The sequence below is a fragment of the Chenopodium album genome, chromosome 4 (assembly GCF_948465745.1).
Source record: "Chenopodium album chromosome 4, dcCheAlbu1.1, whole genome shotgun sequence".
Lineage (NCBI taxonomy): Eukaryota > Viridiplantae > Streptophyta > Magnoliopsida > Caryophyllales > Amaranthaceae > Chenopodium > Chenopodium album.
In genome coordinates, this window is record NC_137837.1 from 22,634,768 (window position 1) to 22,646,929 (window position 12,162).

Consider the following 12,162-nt stretch of genomic DNA (forward strand, 5'->3'; position numbering starts at 1 on the left):
TATGATCCAAGGACTAAAAAAACCAATAATCTAGTTGTATTTTGGATAATTTCCTTAATATGTAATGAAACTTTTTTTACAATTCCTCTATAAAATTTCATATTTGTGTTATTTAAATATTAATGATATATATATATATATATATATATATATATATATATATATATATATATATATATATATGTGTGTGTGTGTGTGTGTGTGTGTGTTGCTATAGATGGCAATATAGATATTAATGTTACATTTTTTTCAAACAATAGTTTTGTTATTGTTATCTTTTCATGCAACAATTATTATATTTGTTGTCTTAGACAAGAAAAAGGTAACACTTTAAGGGACTGTTGCCTTATATAGTCTAGAGCAACACTTTTTTTTTCTGTTACTTTAGTTCAAGGTAACAAATAAGTATTGTTGCGTTAGATTATTAAGAGTAACATTTCTGTAAGTGTTGCAATCTTAGTGTTGCCTATTCTCATTTTTTTTGTAGTGTTTATACATATTCTATTGCCTATAGCTGCTTTTTGGGGGCTAAAATATGCTACAATTACAGAAATTATATACTTCTTATTGTAACCAAGTCTTTTAATCCCACACTAAAAACATAAACATTACTTCTTTTAAACACAATAATTTAAATTACTTCTTTCCAATGAATAAATTTATGTTACATATTTCTCATGTAATAACTTTAACATCATTATTTCTCTCTTAAATTGGCTTAATACTTAGAATTTATACAACATTCAAACACCACGCAAAAAAAAAAAAAAAAAAAAAAAAAAAAAAATACGTGTATTAAAACCACCGGATACATTACTTACCAATAATAATCACCACCATTGGGGGACCGCGCGCGGTGCCACAACTAGTATTATTAAATAAGAATAACGACTTTTGCAATGTAATTCCTACGTGAATTAATGCTTGTCTAAAATCAACTAACATAGTTTTAGGTATCGCGTTGCATATATTGTTTGGTGATTAAATTGTAAAAAAGGAAGAACTAGTAGAGGCCGTACTAGGGCTAGGATGATGATTCCCCTCTAAAAGGAACCTTATCTTAGTACCCTCACTCCCGAACTCATTTCTTGTTTATAGACCAATTTAGGCATGGGTAAACTTATGATTTGTGCTAATTATTCCATGAACTCCACATGGAAGAAAGGCATGAACGAGGTTTATGAGTTTTTCCTAAAACTCATTGGCGACTTCTACTTGTTTCTTATAAAAAAGCGTGATGATAGAATCAATTCTAATTCAAGGTCCCCCAAACAGTCAGGAATTCAAATCCTACTACACCTTAACAAGTATAAAGTCCTAGGCTTTTAAGTGGCCAAGGGCATTTAAGGAGAGTACCCCTTACGATGGGATCACCCTCCTTACACCTGGTCTATCTACAATAGCTGGAACACAAGCGATTGTTCAGAATATTTTGCTAAATAGTCAAAAGTATAGGCGTGGTGCAGTGTTCGGATTTTATTTACTAAATGTTCAAATTTTTCCATTGTTCAATTACTAAATATTCAAAAGTATAGGGGTAGTGCAGTGTTCGGATTTTCTTACAAAATGTTCAAATTTTGCAATAGTTCTAATTTTTTACTAAATGCTCGAAAGTATAGGTGTGTACATTGCGATTGTTCAAATATTTTTACTAAATGTTTAAAGTTTGCGTTGTTTGGATTTTTTTTTTTTACTAAATGTCCAGGATTTATAATTGTTCATATTTTTTTTACTAAATGTTCAAAAGTATAGGTGTGGTACATTGCAATTTATCAGATATTTGTACTAAAAGTTTAAAATTTGCTATCGATTTTTTTTTACTAAATGTTAAAAATTTGCGATGTTCAAAATTTGCAATTGTTCTGATTTTTTTACTAAAAGTTCAAAAGTATAGGCGTGGTATACATCAAATTGAACATACAAATTAATGAGAACTATCAAATTAAGCGATCAAATTAATGAGCATAATCAAAACAATTAGGTAATTGATCATATATAATAGATTATAAATAGAAATCGGTCAAATTAACTTCAACAAATTAAATTCAATTGATAACAATGATTTTATCCACAAATTCATCTCAAAAAAAAAAAAAAACATACAAATTAATGAGAAAAATCAAATTAATCAATCAAATTTATGAGAACAATAAAATCAATTAGCTAATTTATCATAATCGATTACGAATTGAAATCGATCAAATTAGCTTCAACAAATTCATTGATGTTAAAACAATGATTTCATCCACAAATTCATCTAAAATAAAAATAAATTAATATTGATCACAATGACTTCATAATAACTAACCTAGATTGATATCTTCGGGAATTTGTACTAAATCCATCACGTCAGATGCAGAAAATTAATGGAAAAATGAATGGGGAAAAAAAATCAAAGAATAGAGGAGAGAGAAAATAAGACTTTGAAAAAAAAAATAATGAATTAAAATCAAGAAAGAAATAAAAAGATATTAGATAAAAAAAAAAGAGAAATTATGTAAAATAAAGGAAACAAAATATTAAAAAAAAAAAAAACAAAAAATAAAGAGAAGTAAAGATGGTGGGAAGAAGAAGAGAATGGAGCTGCGTTTCATTCATATAAGGCTATGTTTTAGTCGGGTCCAGCTATTTTGGATGGACTAGGGTCCGTAGAAGAATTTGCGAGGAAAGGGTTTTGGTTGTATTTAAATGTACATAGATAACCTTAATTGTATATGTCATACATTATAAATTAATGCATTCTTTGCCACTCCAAAAAAAATTAAATGAAAGAGAAAAGGCCAAAAATTAAGCAAATTATAATGTATTACAAACCATCATGTAATTTTTAATAGGGATTGCAATTCATTCCGAATTCGATTCGAATGCTATCTATTATGAAGGACGCATAATCAAATAGGAAAGTGTTTTAAATTAATCCTAACCCAAATCCTACATAAAAAGATCTAAATCTGAATAGGTGGCGATTCAGACATCAAACTTGGACTCTTTGCAAGGTGCGACGAGGTTCGATCCGATAACAATGTACTAGGTTATAATTTAAATACATTGTCGAATTCTTTTCTCACTAATATGATGTTAAGAAAATGAAGTATGAGATAATACAAGTGTTTATAAGCTTTGATTAGATTTTATAAGGTGGCTTTTTACTTACCTACTACATACCCTAGTAGTAACAACAGGTCAAATAAGGGTTAAGGGTTTTTACTATAGGGTTAGTTATAATTTTAACTTAGCGTAAATGATATTTAACTACTTCTATAAATCATTCATTATAAATTATCTATGTTTTGTTGGCCACTATAAAATAACATGAAATAAACCTCCAAGCAAAAAATTAAAACCATCATATGTGTTGGCCAATGCTAACATAACATTTATTACAAACAATCATATCTTTCTTACTTTACTTCTACTATAAGGTAAGAGTTATAGTTTAGAGGACTTCCTCTTAAAATTGTTTAATAATAATACTTAATGTAAGTCTAATACTGTGAATTAACCTAAAGTCGTAGAAATTAAATCATGTATGTGTTGTTAAATTATATGTATATGTTTTCCGAGTTATTGCAAGAGAAGATTGTTTGTGCAAATGAAAATATTAGGCTTTTATGTCGCGGTCCGGGAGTTTGGCCCCAAAACGTGCGGCGTGCTCAAGCCTTTTGGCGACAAGAACGCTACCCTTGAGAGGAAGAGGGGCTTGTGTGCACAAAGCAATACAAAGCGGGCAATTAATTCACAGGAGCACTCACGTTTATTTGAGCGACGGAGTGCAGGTGGTTAGGGCTCGTGACGGCCGATACTTCAAGGAGGGCACAAGCGGGTCCAAACCACGAGTTTTCAGTGCATCAAGTTAGGTTGGAGGGGGAACTAATATGCAAGTAAGACACAATATCTATAAAGGTCTAACAACAAACAAGCATAAAAGCAAGGCAACACTTGGTAGAAGAATTAAAATCATTTATCATTCACCCTCTAAAGAGCTCTAATTTGATTACAAGGAGAATCCCTAGTGAACACTGAACTGACAACAGTAACACAATAATGGGACCTCAAGCTTAGAAAACATAAAGTAAACTCTAAGAAAGCCTGTAAAGGGAATCTAATACATCAAAAGGAGTCGGATTCTAACATCCTTTTCAATTTTTTTATAATTAATTATGTGGTTGAGAAGTTAGTCCTTAAGCTAGTAAAAGTAGGTCATCCTTCAAAAAAAAAAAAAGTAAAAGTAGGTCATAGTACTAGTAGGTCATAATCCAACACATCTATATGATAGTATGTTAATAGGCATAAAAAGTCATAATAGAAAATTTTTTAGTACTCAAAAGTAAGAAAAAAAGTGTTTAATTTCCCTTGTTTTACCACTCTAATGTGGGTGCACCCTAATATATTTTTCAAAAAAAATTGTAATTCTATCATCTAATAAATTCAATGTTGTTAAATTTATTTTAATTATACTACTTTTTTCATGGTATTTGGCAGAGGATGACATGGTTACTTCTAAGATGGGAAAAAAGGGGAAGCGAAAAGTGAATAAGAAAACAATTCGGCAACGGAGAGAGGAGGTGACTATGGCACAGTTGGAGGACTTACTCAATCAAATGGAGGAAAAAGGCCAGCATGACGTTAAGCGCCTTATTGGTACTCATTATGTTCTAGAACGTTAAAAATTGATGTTGCGAGGGCATTAATTGAGTACTTTAACTCGCCTTGAGTTTAGGGCCGTTACAGGTATTACTTTCCATCCCAAGTATCTGTTCTTAACACCTATGTCAATCGGGAATGCTAAACAATTTGGGAAAAAGGCTTATTGTTACATTTTTTTACCTCTTAAACTATTGCAACACGTGCTTTAGCTTTAACCTAGCTCACCTAAGATGCGCTTTACTTAATTTCTCTATTTTTCTTCACTTTTATTGTTTCCTAAAAAGAATCTTTGAGATCTTCGTGCCATTGGAAAATTGGTTAGTCATAATTCAAGAAAAAATAGAAGCAAACAAAAATGATCGTAGTGTTTGGGGTTTGTTAGTGATGGGTAGGAAATTCTTTGACTCAAAAAAGACCTTGAAAAACCCAACTTAACTATGGAGTTGGTTGGCTTCTCTCATGATGATTTCCCTAAAACTTATCCCTTAATTAGTTTTGGATATGATGCAAAATATGTCCAATTTAAGTCTATGATGTTTAAAAAAAATGGTTATGACCCTATTGCCCATGTTTCTCTTTGTACGGCCAACCCCTTCAAAAATAGTGACTACCCAAATGAGTACAAAACAGTGTTGGAATTTGCTGCAAAAGTATGGACAAGGAATTTTTTTTTTATAGTGGTTAGGAATCAACTTCGGCTAATGAATGGAGCGTTGAAGATAAAGATTATCCGACCCCCGAATCACATGAGGATTGGGATTGGGAACAAGGCGACGATGTTGCATCAACTCAAGAAGACAAAAGCGAAGATGAAAGTGAAAACGACGATGATATGCCAAATGACGGAAGCGAAGAGCTCTAGAATATTATATGTTTGGATATTAATTAGGGTTTTGTGGTTTCTCTTCTTTAATTTAAAGTAATGATTGTGTTAAATTATGCATGTAGTTTTCTATAAATTAAGGGCAAAATTGGCCTCTAGCTCAACACTCTAAACTATGGCTTAGGTGCACTCAGCACCCTGAACTAAGCGACATAGCAAAAACACCCCGAAGTATTAGCTTGGGTGCACCTAGCACCATAAATGAAAATTTCCGATTTCAGCAAATTTTTTTTCTAATAAAAAAAGTTTTTCTTTTTTTATTTTTTTATTTTCTTACTTTTTATTATTATTATTATTATTATTATTATTATTATTATTATTATTATTATTATTATTATTATTATTATTATTATTATTATTATTATTATTATTATTATTATCACGAAAATACCTTATTTTGCATGTTTTTTTTTTTGTGACGAAAATTGCTCGGATAAGATTTTGAAGGTCATTTTTTCCCTTAATGGATCCAAATTAAGCTCGGAATTTGCAAACAAAAATCAAAATTACCTCGTTTTTCATGTTGAGAAATATCTCGATATGCTTGTTATTTTTTGTGACGAAAATTGTTCAGGTAAGGTTTAAAAATGACCCTCAATATCTTACTCGAACAATTTTCGTCAAAAAATAGCAATACGTAAATCAAAATATTTCTGGACACGCAAAACGAGGTATATCTGTTTTTTCTTTTTTTTTGCAAATTTCGAGTTTAATTTTGACCCATAAAGGGTAAATATGACCCCCAAAACTTTACCCAAATAATTTCCGTCACAAAAACTTTTAACAATTCTCCACGCAAAATGAGGTATTTCCTTTTTTCAAATTTCGAGCTTAATTTGGATCCATTAAGGATAAAAATGACCCCTAAAGCCTGACCCGAGACATTCTTGTCAAAAAAATAACAACACGCAAAACAAGGTAGTTTCGTAATAATAATAATAATAATAATAATAATAATAATAATAATAATAATAATAATAATAATAATAATAATAATAATAATAATAATAATAATAATAAAAATAATAATAATAATAATAATAATAATAATAATAATAATAATAATAATAATAATAATAATAATAATAATAATAATAATAATAATAATAATAATAATAATAATAATAACAATAATGATAATAATAATAATAATAATAATAATAATAATAATAATAATAATAATAATGCTACCGATTGGGTATTCCGTTGTTCTCCGACACCGTGCTCTGCTTGTTCGAGGGTTTTTCCAGGGGATATTTTGGGTGATCACGCGGTGTCGTGTGCTGGTATCGTGGGTATTAAACATATACATAATGTTGTTCGGGATACCCTAATTGATGTTTGCTATCGTTATGGGATTTCAGCAAGCAAAGAGGTTGACATTGGGTTGTCTGGAGGGAACGACGAGGCCCTCAGACCTGCTGATGTGTTACTTTATTCCTGGGATTGTGGTCGCGATGTCTGTGTAGATTTGACAGGATCTTCTCCTTTGACACAGTCAGGGCTATTTGACTTTATTCCTGGACGGGTTGTGGCTAATGCAGCTCATCGGAAGCGGGTTAAGTATGAGGCTCGTTGTCAAGCGATTGAATATGGGTTCATTCCCTTCTCCTTTTCTTCGTTTGGTTAATTAGAGAAAGAGGTTGTTGCGTTGCTTAAGCAAATTCAGAGGTTCTCGACGACGCAAGACATTGGAGCACGTGTTGCAACTCATATTTTTACTAGGGTGTAGGCTTTGCTATTGCTAGAGGAATAGGGGCCCAGATTGTATCTCGGCTTCCCACTAATTTATTGTAGGCTGTATGAATTTTGTTTTTGAGATATAATAATAATAATAATAATAATAATAATAATAATAATAATAATAATAATAATAATAATAATAATAATAATAATAATAATAATAATAATAATAATAATAATAATAATAATAATTATTATTATTATTATTATTATTATTATTATTATTATTATTATTATTATTATTATTATTATTATTATTATTATTATTATTATTATTATTATTATTATTATTATTATTATTATTATTATTATTATTATTATTATAAACAGGCGATTAGGGTAGGGGCTTACGTCGGTGTAGGTAAGTCAATTTTTCGGGGGGTTTCCCGGTGCTAGTAAGTCCAGCGGTTTCTGAGTGGCGTTGTAGGGTACAAGCAATTTTTTTGGGCAGTTTTCAGGTGGCTTAGACTACTGTTTTGGTGTTGTTTCAAGGGCAGTTTCTAGCTCGTTTCAGGGCGGTTTTTGGGTGCAATTTCAGACGAGTTTCAGACGCGAATCGAGTGTGTTTAAGGCGTATTTTCTAGTGTGTTTCAGGGGAATATACTTGCTGTTTTCTGGTCAGTTTTCTGGTCGGTTTTTGGGCAGTTTGGTAGCCATTTTTTTCCAGTTTCGAGAAGGTTTTTGGGTTGTTTTCTGGTGCGTTTCAAGCAAAATTTCTGGTGCATTTTAGTTGGGTTCTACAGTCGGTTCAGTGGTATTTGGGGCGTGTTTCAGCAGTGGTTCAGAGGTGGTTCCTTGTTGGTTTCTATTACGGGCTTCGGTGATTGATATTTCCACCGATTTTTCGAGTGAGTTTTCAGGCATTCTTCTGGTTTTTCCTCAACTTTTGGTGGCTGTTTTAGACGTCATTGGAGGGCATTTTTCAGGCAAGCTTTTCAGCCATTTGTCAAGGTTTTTTGCTGCATTTTTGGTGCAATTTTGGGGGCTGTTTTAGAGAATTTTTAGGTGCTATTTTGCAGCAGTTTCTGGTGCAGTTTTGGTAGCTCTTAGGTGCAGTTTTGGGTGCTCTAGGGTGCTGTTTTGTTGGTGCATTTTTGGGCATATTTCCCATCTGTTTTCAGGCATTTTTGCTCTTGTTTAAGCCTGGTTTTTTGGTAATTTTTGGCCGGTTGTTCTGGTGCGTTTTGGGTGGTGTTTTTGGTGCAATTTTCAGGCAGCTTTATAGAGGTTTAAGTGGAAGTTTCCAAGTCATTTTCTGGTCTCTTTTGAGGTTATTTGCAGCGTTTGTTTGTTTGTTGTATTTGGTAATTTTTGTCTCTTATCGGTTTTGTTGGTGTTACTTGCAGCTTGAGTAGTTTTAGGTGGTGCATGTCAACTATGTCGGCTGCCGTTGTAAAGTTTAATTGTCCCTTTGTGGGTCTTAGTGGTTGTCAAGATGGGAGTGGAATGGCCTAACTCGACGTTCTCTAATAAGATATCTTAGTGATCGTCATTGTTGTGTCGGTGCGCGAGATATCACCCGACATTCTCTTACTTCAAACTTGGATGTTTATAAAAAGGGAGAAATTAGCACTACTTGGTGGTGCCTTTTCAAGACCTACCCGTGGAATGTTGAATAGGACAGGCGTATGGGGATTTGGTTATGTGGAGTTTGCTTCTAAACGCACACGGTACGTTCTAAGTGTTGTCATGGTAGGGGTGAGGATGTGTCACCCCCTGATGAAGGAGATGGTATTGTTCGTTTTGTGTTTCATAATCTCACCAAATTGTGGTACGGTTTAGCGGCGTCTAGTTTCAAAGGTGGGTGTTGTTATGGTTGGTCAGTCTTTAGGGAGTTACTTTGATGGTCTTCAATTTTGTGTTGGGGTCTCTTTAGGTGGTGAGGCAATTCTTCATGCTGTGAATCGGTTGATTGAGGACCGTGGTTCCAACGTTGTTCTTTCTATGTTGTTGGTGGATTTTAAAAACGCCTTCAATCTAGTTGAATGTTCGGTCATGTTACGTGAAGTATGTCGCCGTTGTCCAGGCATTTCGCGATGGGTTGAATTATGCTATTCTAATCTAGCCAGATTATATTATAGGGACCAAACCTTATGGTCATCTTAAGGGGTGCAGTAGGGTGATCCCCTTGGTCCTTTGCTTTTTGCTTTGGTTTTACAACCCCTAGTGTGTAAAATTAGAGAGACTTTTGGTGTATGTCTTCAGGCTTGGTATTTTGACGACGACACTATTATTGGTGACACGTTGGTGGTGGGGAAGGTTTTACAGTTGATTATGGAGGAAGGGCCTCGTTATGGGTTACTTCTTAACGTGGAAAAAACTGAAGTTTTCTGGCCTACAGAAGACCCTCGAAGTAGGCATGAGGGTGTCTTTCCACCTAATATTGCTCGACCTTTGTGTGGTGTTAAGTTACTTGGTGGTCCCGCTAGTTCTGATTCTAGTTTTTGTGGTGAGCTTGTGATGCAGAGGGTGACCAACACCATTGCCCTTATGGATAAGGTTGCTATGCTGGATGATCCCAAGTGTGAGCTGTTGTACTTAGGGCATGTACCGGAGTTTCTAAACTCTACTTTGCATTACGTACTGTCCTCCTAGTAGTTTTAAGGCGGCTCAGCGCACTTTTGATGGGGCTCTTCGACCTTCCTTGGAGCATATTGTTACTGCTTTGGGGCCTGGGTTTGGCGATTGGCAGTGGCAGCTTGCCACCTTACCATTTGCGTTTGGAGGGCTTGGTGTTTATTCCGCAGGTGATGTTCGTCACTATGCTTTTCTTGCTTCTCGGTTGCAGTTGGCTGGGATGCAGACACAACTTCTACAGCATGCTGGTGTCGTTGGTCTTGGACGAGCCTTTGAAGATGCGCTTGGTTTGTTTAATGGAACAGTGGAGTTTGACATTTTAAGTAATCCTAGTGAAGTCGCTGCCCCTAAACTCATGAAGAAATTGGCAGATATGTATTTCACAAAGGTTACCACTTCAGCAGAATCTGCTTATTCTTTAACTCCTCGGCAATCAGTTTTATGGAAATCACAGCAAGGTGATCACACCTCTGCTTGGCTTAGGGCGATCCCCATTTTGGGGTTGGGTCAAACGATGAACGCCAAGACTTATCGTTGTGTGTTATGCTACCGGTTGGGTGTTCCATTGTTCTCTGTTGACACAGTCTTGGCTTTCTAACTTTGTTCCTGGACGGGTAGTGACTGATGTGGCCAATCAGAAGCGGATCAAGTATGAATCCAGTAGTCGAGCAATTGGATATGGCCTCCTTCCTTTCTCTTTCTCTTCTGTTGGGGAGTTAGAAAAGGACGATGTTGCGTTACTGAAGCGGATCCAGAAGTTCTCGAAGACTCAGGATATTGGGGCACGTGCTGCAGCTCATATCTTTACTAGGATCGACTTTTCTATAGCTAGAGGAGTGGGAGCCCAGATTCTATCTCGGCTTCCCACTAACTTTCGATATCTAGGTTATATTTGCTTCTCGCTTGGGTGTTCCTTATTCTTTGTTTCGACGCCGTATGCTGCTTGTTCAAGGGTTTTCACTGGGGATATTTTTGGTGATCACGAGGTATTGTGTGCTGGTATGGTTGGTATTAAACACCGACATAATGTTGTTCGGGATACCCTTCTTAAAATTGTTATCGATCTAGGATTTTAGCTAGAAAGGAGGTTGACATTAGGTTGTCTGGAGGGAACGACGGGGCCGTTAGACCTACATACGTGTTACTTTACTCCTGGGATCGTGGTCGAGATGTCTGTGTTGATATGACGGGGTCTTCTCCTTTGACACAGTCGGGGATATCTGATTTTGTTCCTGGACGGGTTGTGGTCGATGCAGCTCATCGAAAGCGGGTCAAGTATGAGTCTAGTTGTCGAGCTATTGGATATGGATTCCTTCCCTTCTCATTTTCTTCGTTTGGGGAATTAGACAAGGAGGCTATTGCGTTGCTCTATCGAGTTCAGAATTTCTCAACAACTCAGGACATCGGGGCTCCTGCTGCTGCTCATATTTTTACTAGGATAGGCTTTTCTATAGCTAGAGAAGTGGGGGCCCTGATTGTATCTTGGCTTCCCACTAATTTTTTGTAGGTTGTATGACTTTATCTGTTTTTGAGATATAATAATAATAATAATAATAATAATAATAATAATAATAATAATAATAATAATAATAATAATAATAATAATAATAATAATAATAATAAAAACAATTATAATAATAATAATAATAATAATAATAATAGTAATAATAATAAATAAATAAATAAATAAATAAATAAATAATGATGAATAATAATAATAATAATATTAATAATAATAAGAAATTATAAGAAAATAAAAAAATTTATTAAAAAAAAAATTCACCGAAATCCGGCTTCTTTTGGCCGGAAATTTTAATTTATGGTGCTAAGTGCACTCATGCTAATACTTCAGGGTGTTTTTGGCTATGCCGCTTAGTTTAGGATGATGAGTGCACCCAAGCCATAGTTCAGAATGTTGAGGCTAATGTTTCCTAAATGAAGGGTGTACTTATAGTTATCAGGGTCCATTTATCTAGATTATTAGTTTCTAAAGTTTTTGTAACTATTGGTACATTAAAGTACAACTCAATTTATTTTTCATTCAACTAATATCATCCCTCATATTAGAGGCCTCCATATTATTAAATTATTAAAAGTTTTCTTATTTCATAATTATTGTACATGATATTTGATTTTTGAATTATGTAGTGTTATAGGGTGTTTTCCTTCTAGTGCTAGTAAAAAATTCAATTTTGTTATTTCAACAAGACAATTGTCATTTAATTAGACTAGGAAAGGAGTGATACTTACTCTTCAGTTTTGAATTATTATGAAAGTGGTTGAAGTCAATTCTGAAAGTTATAAAGGAAATG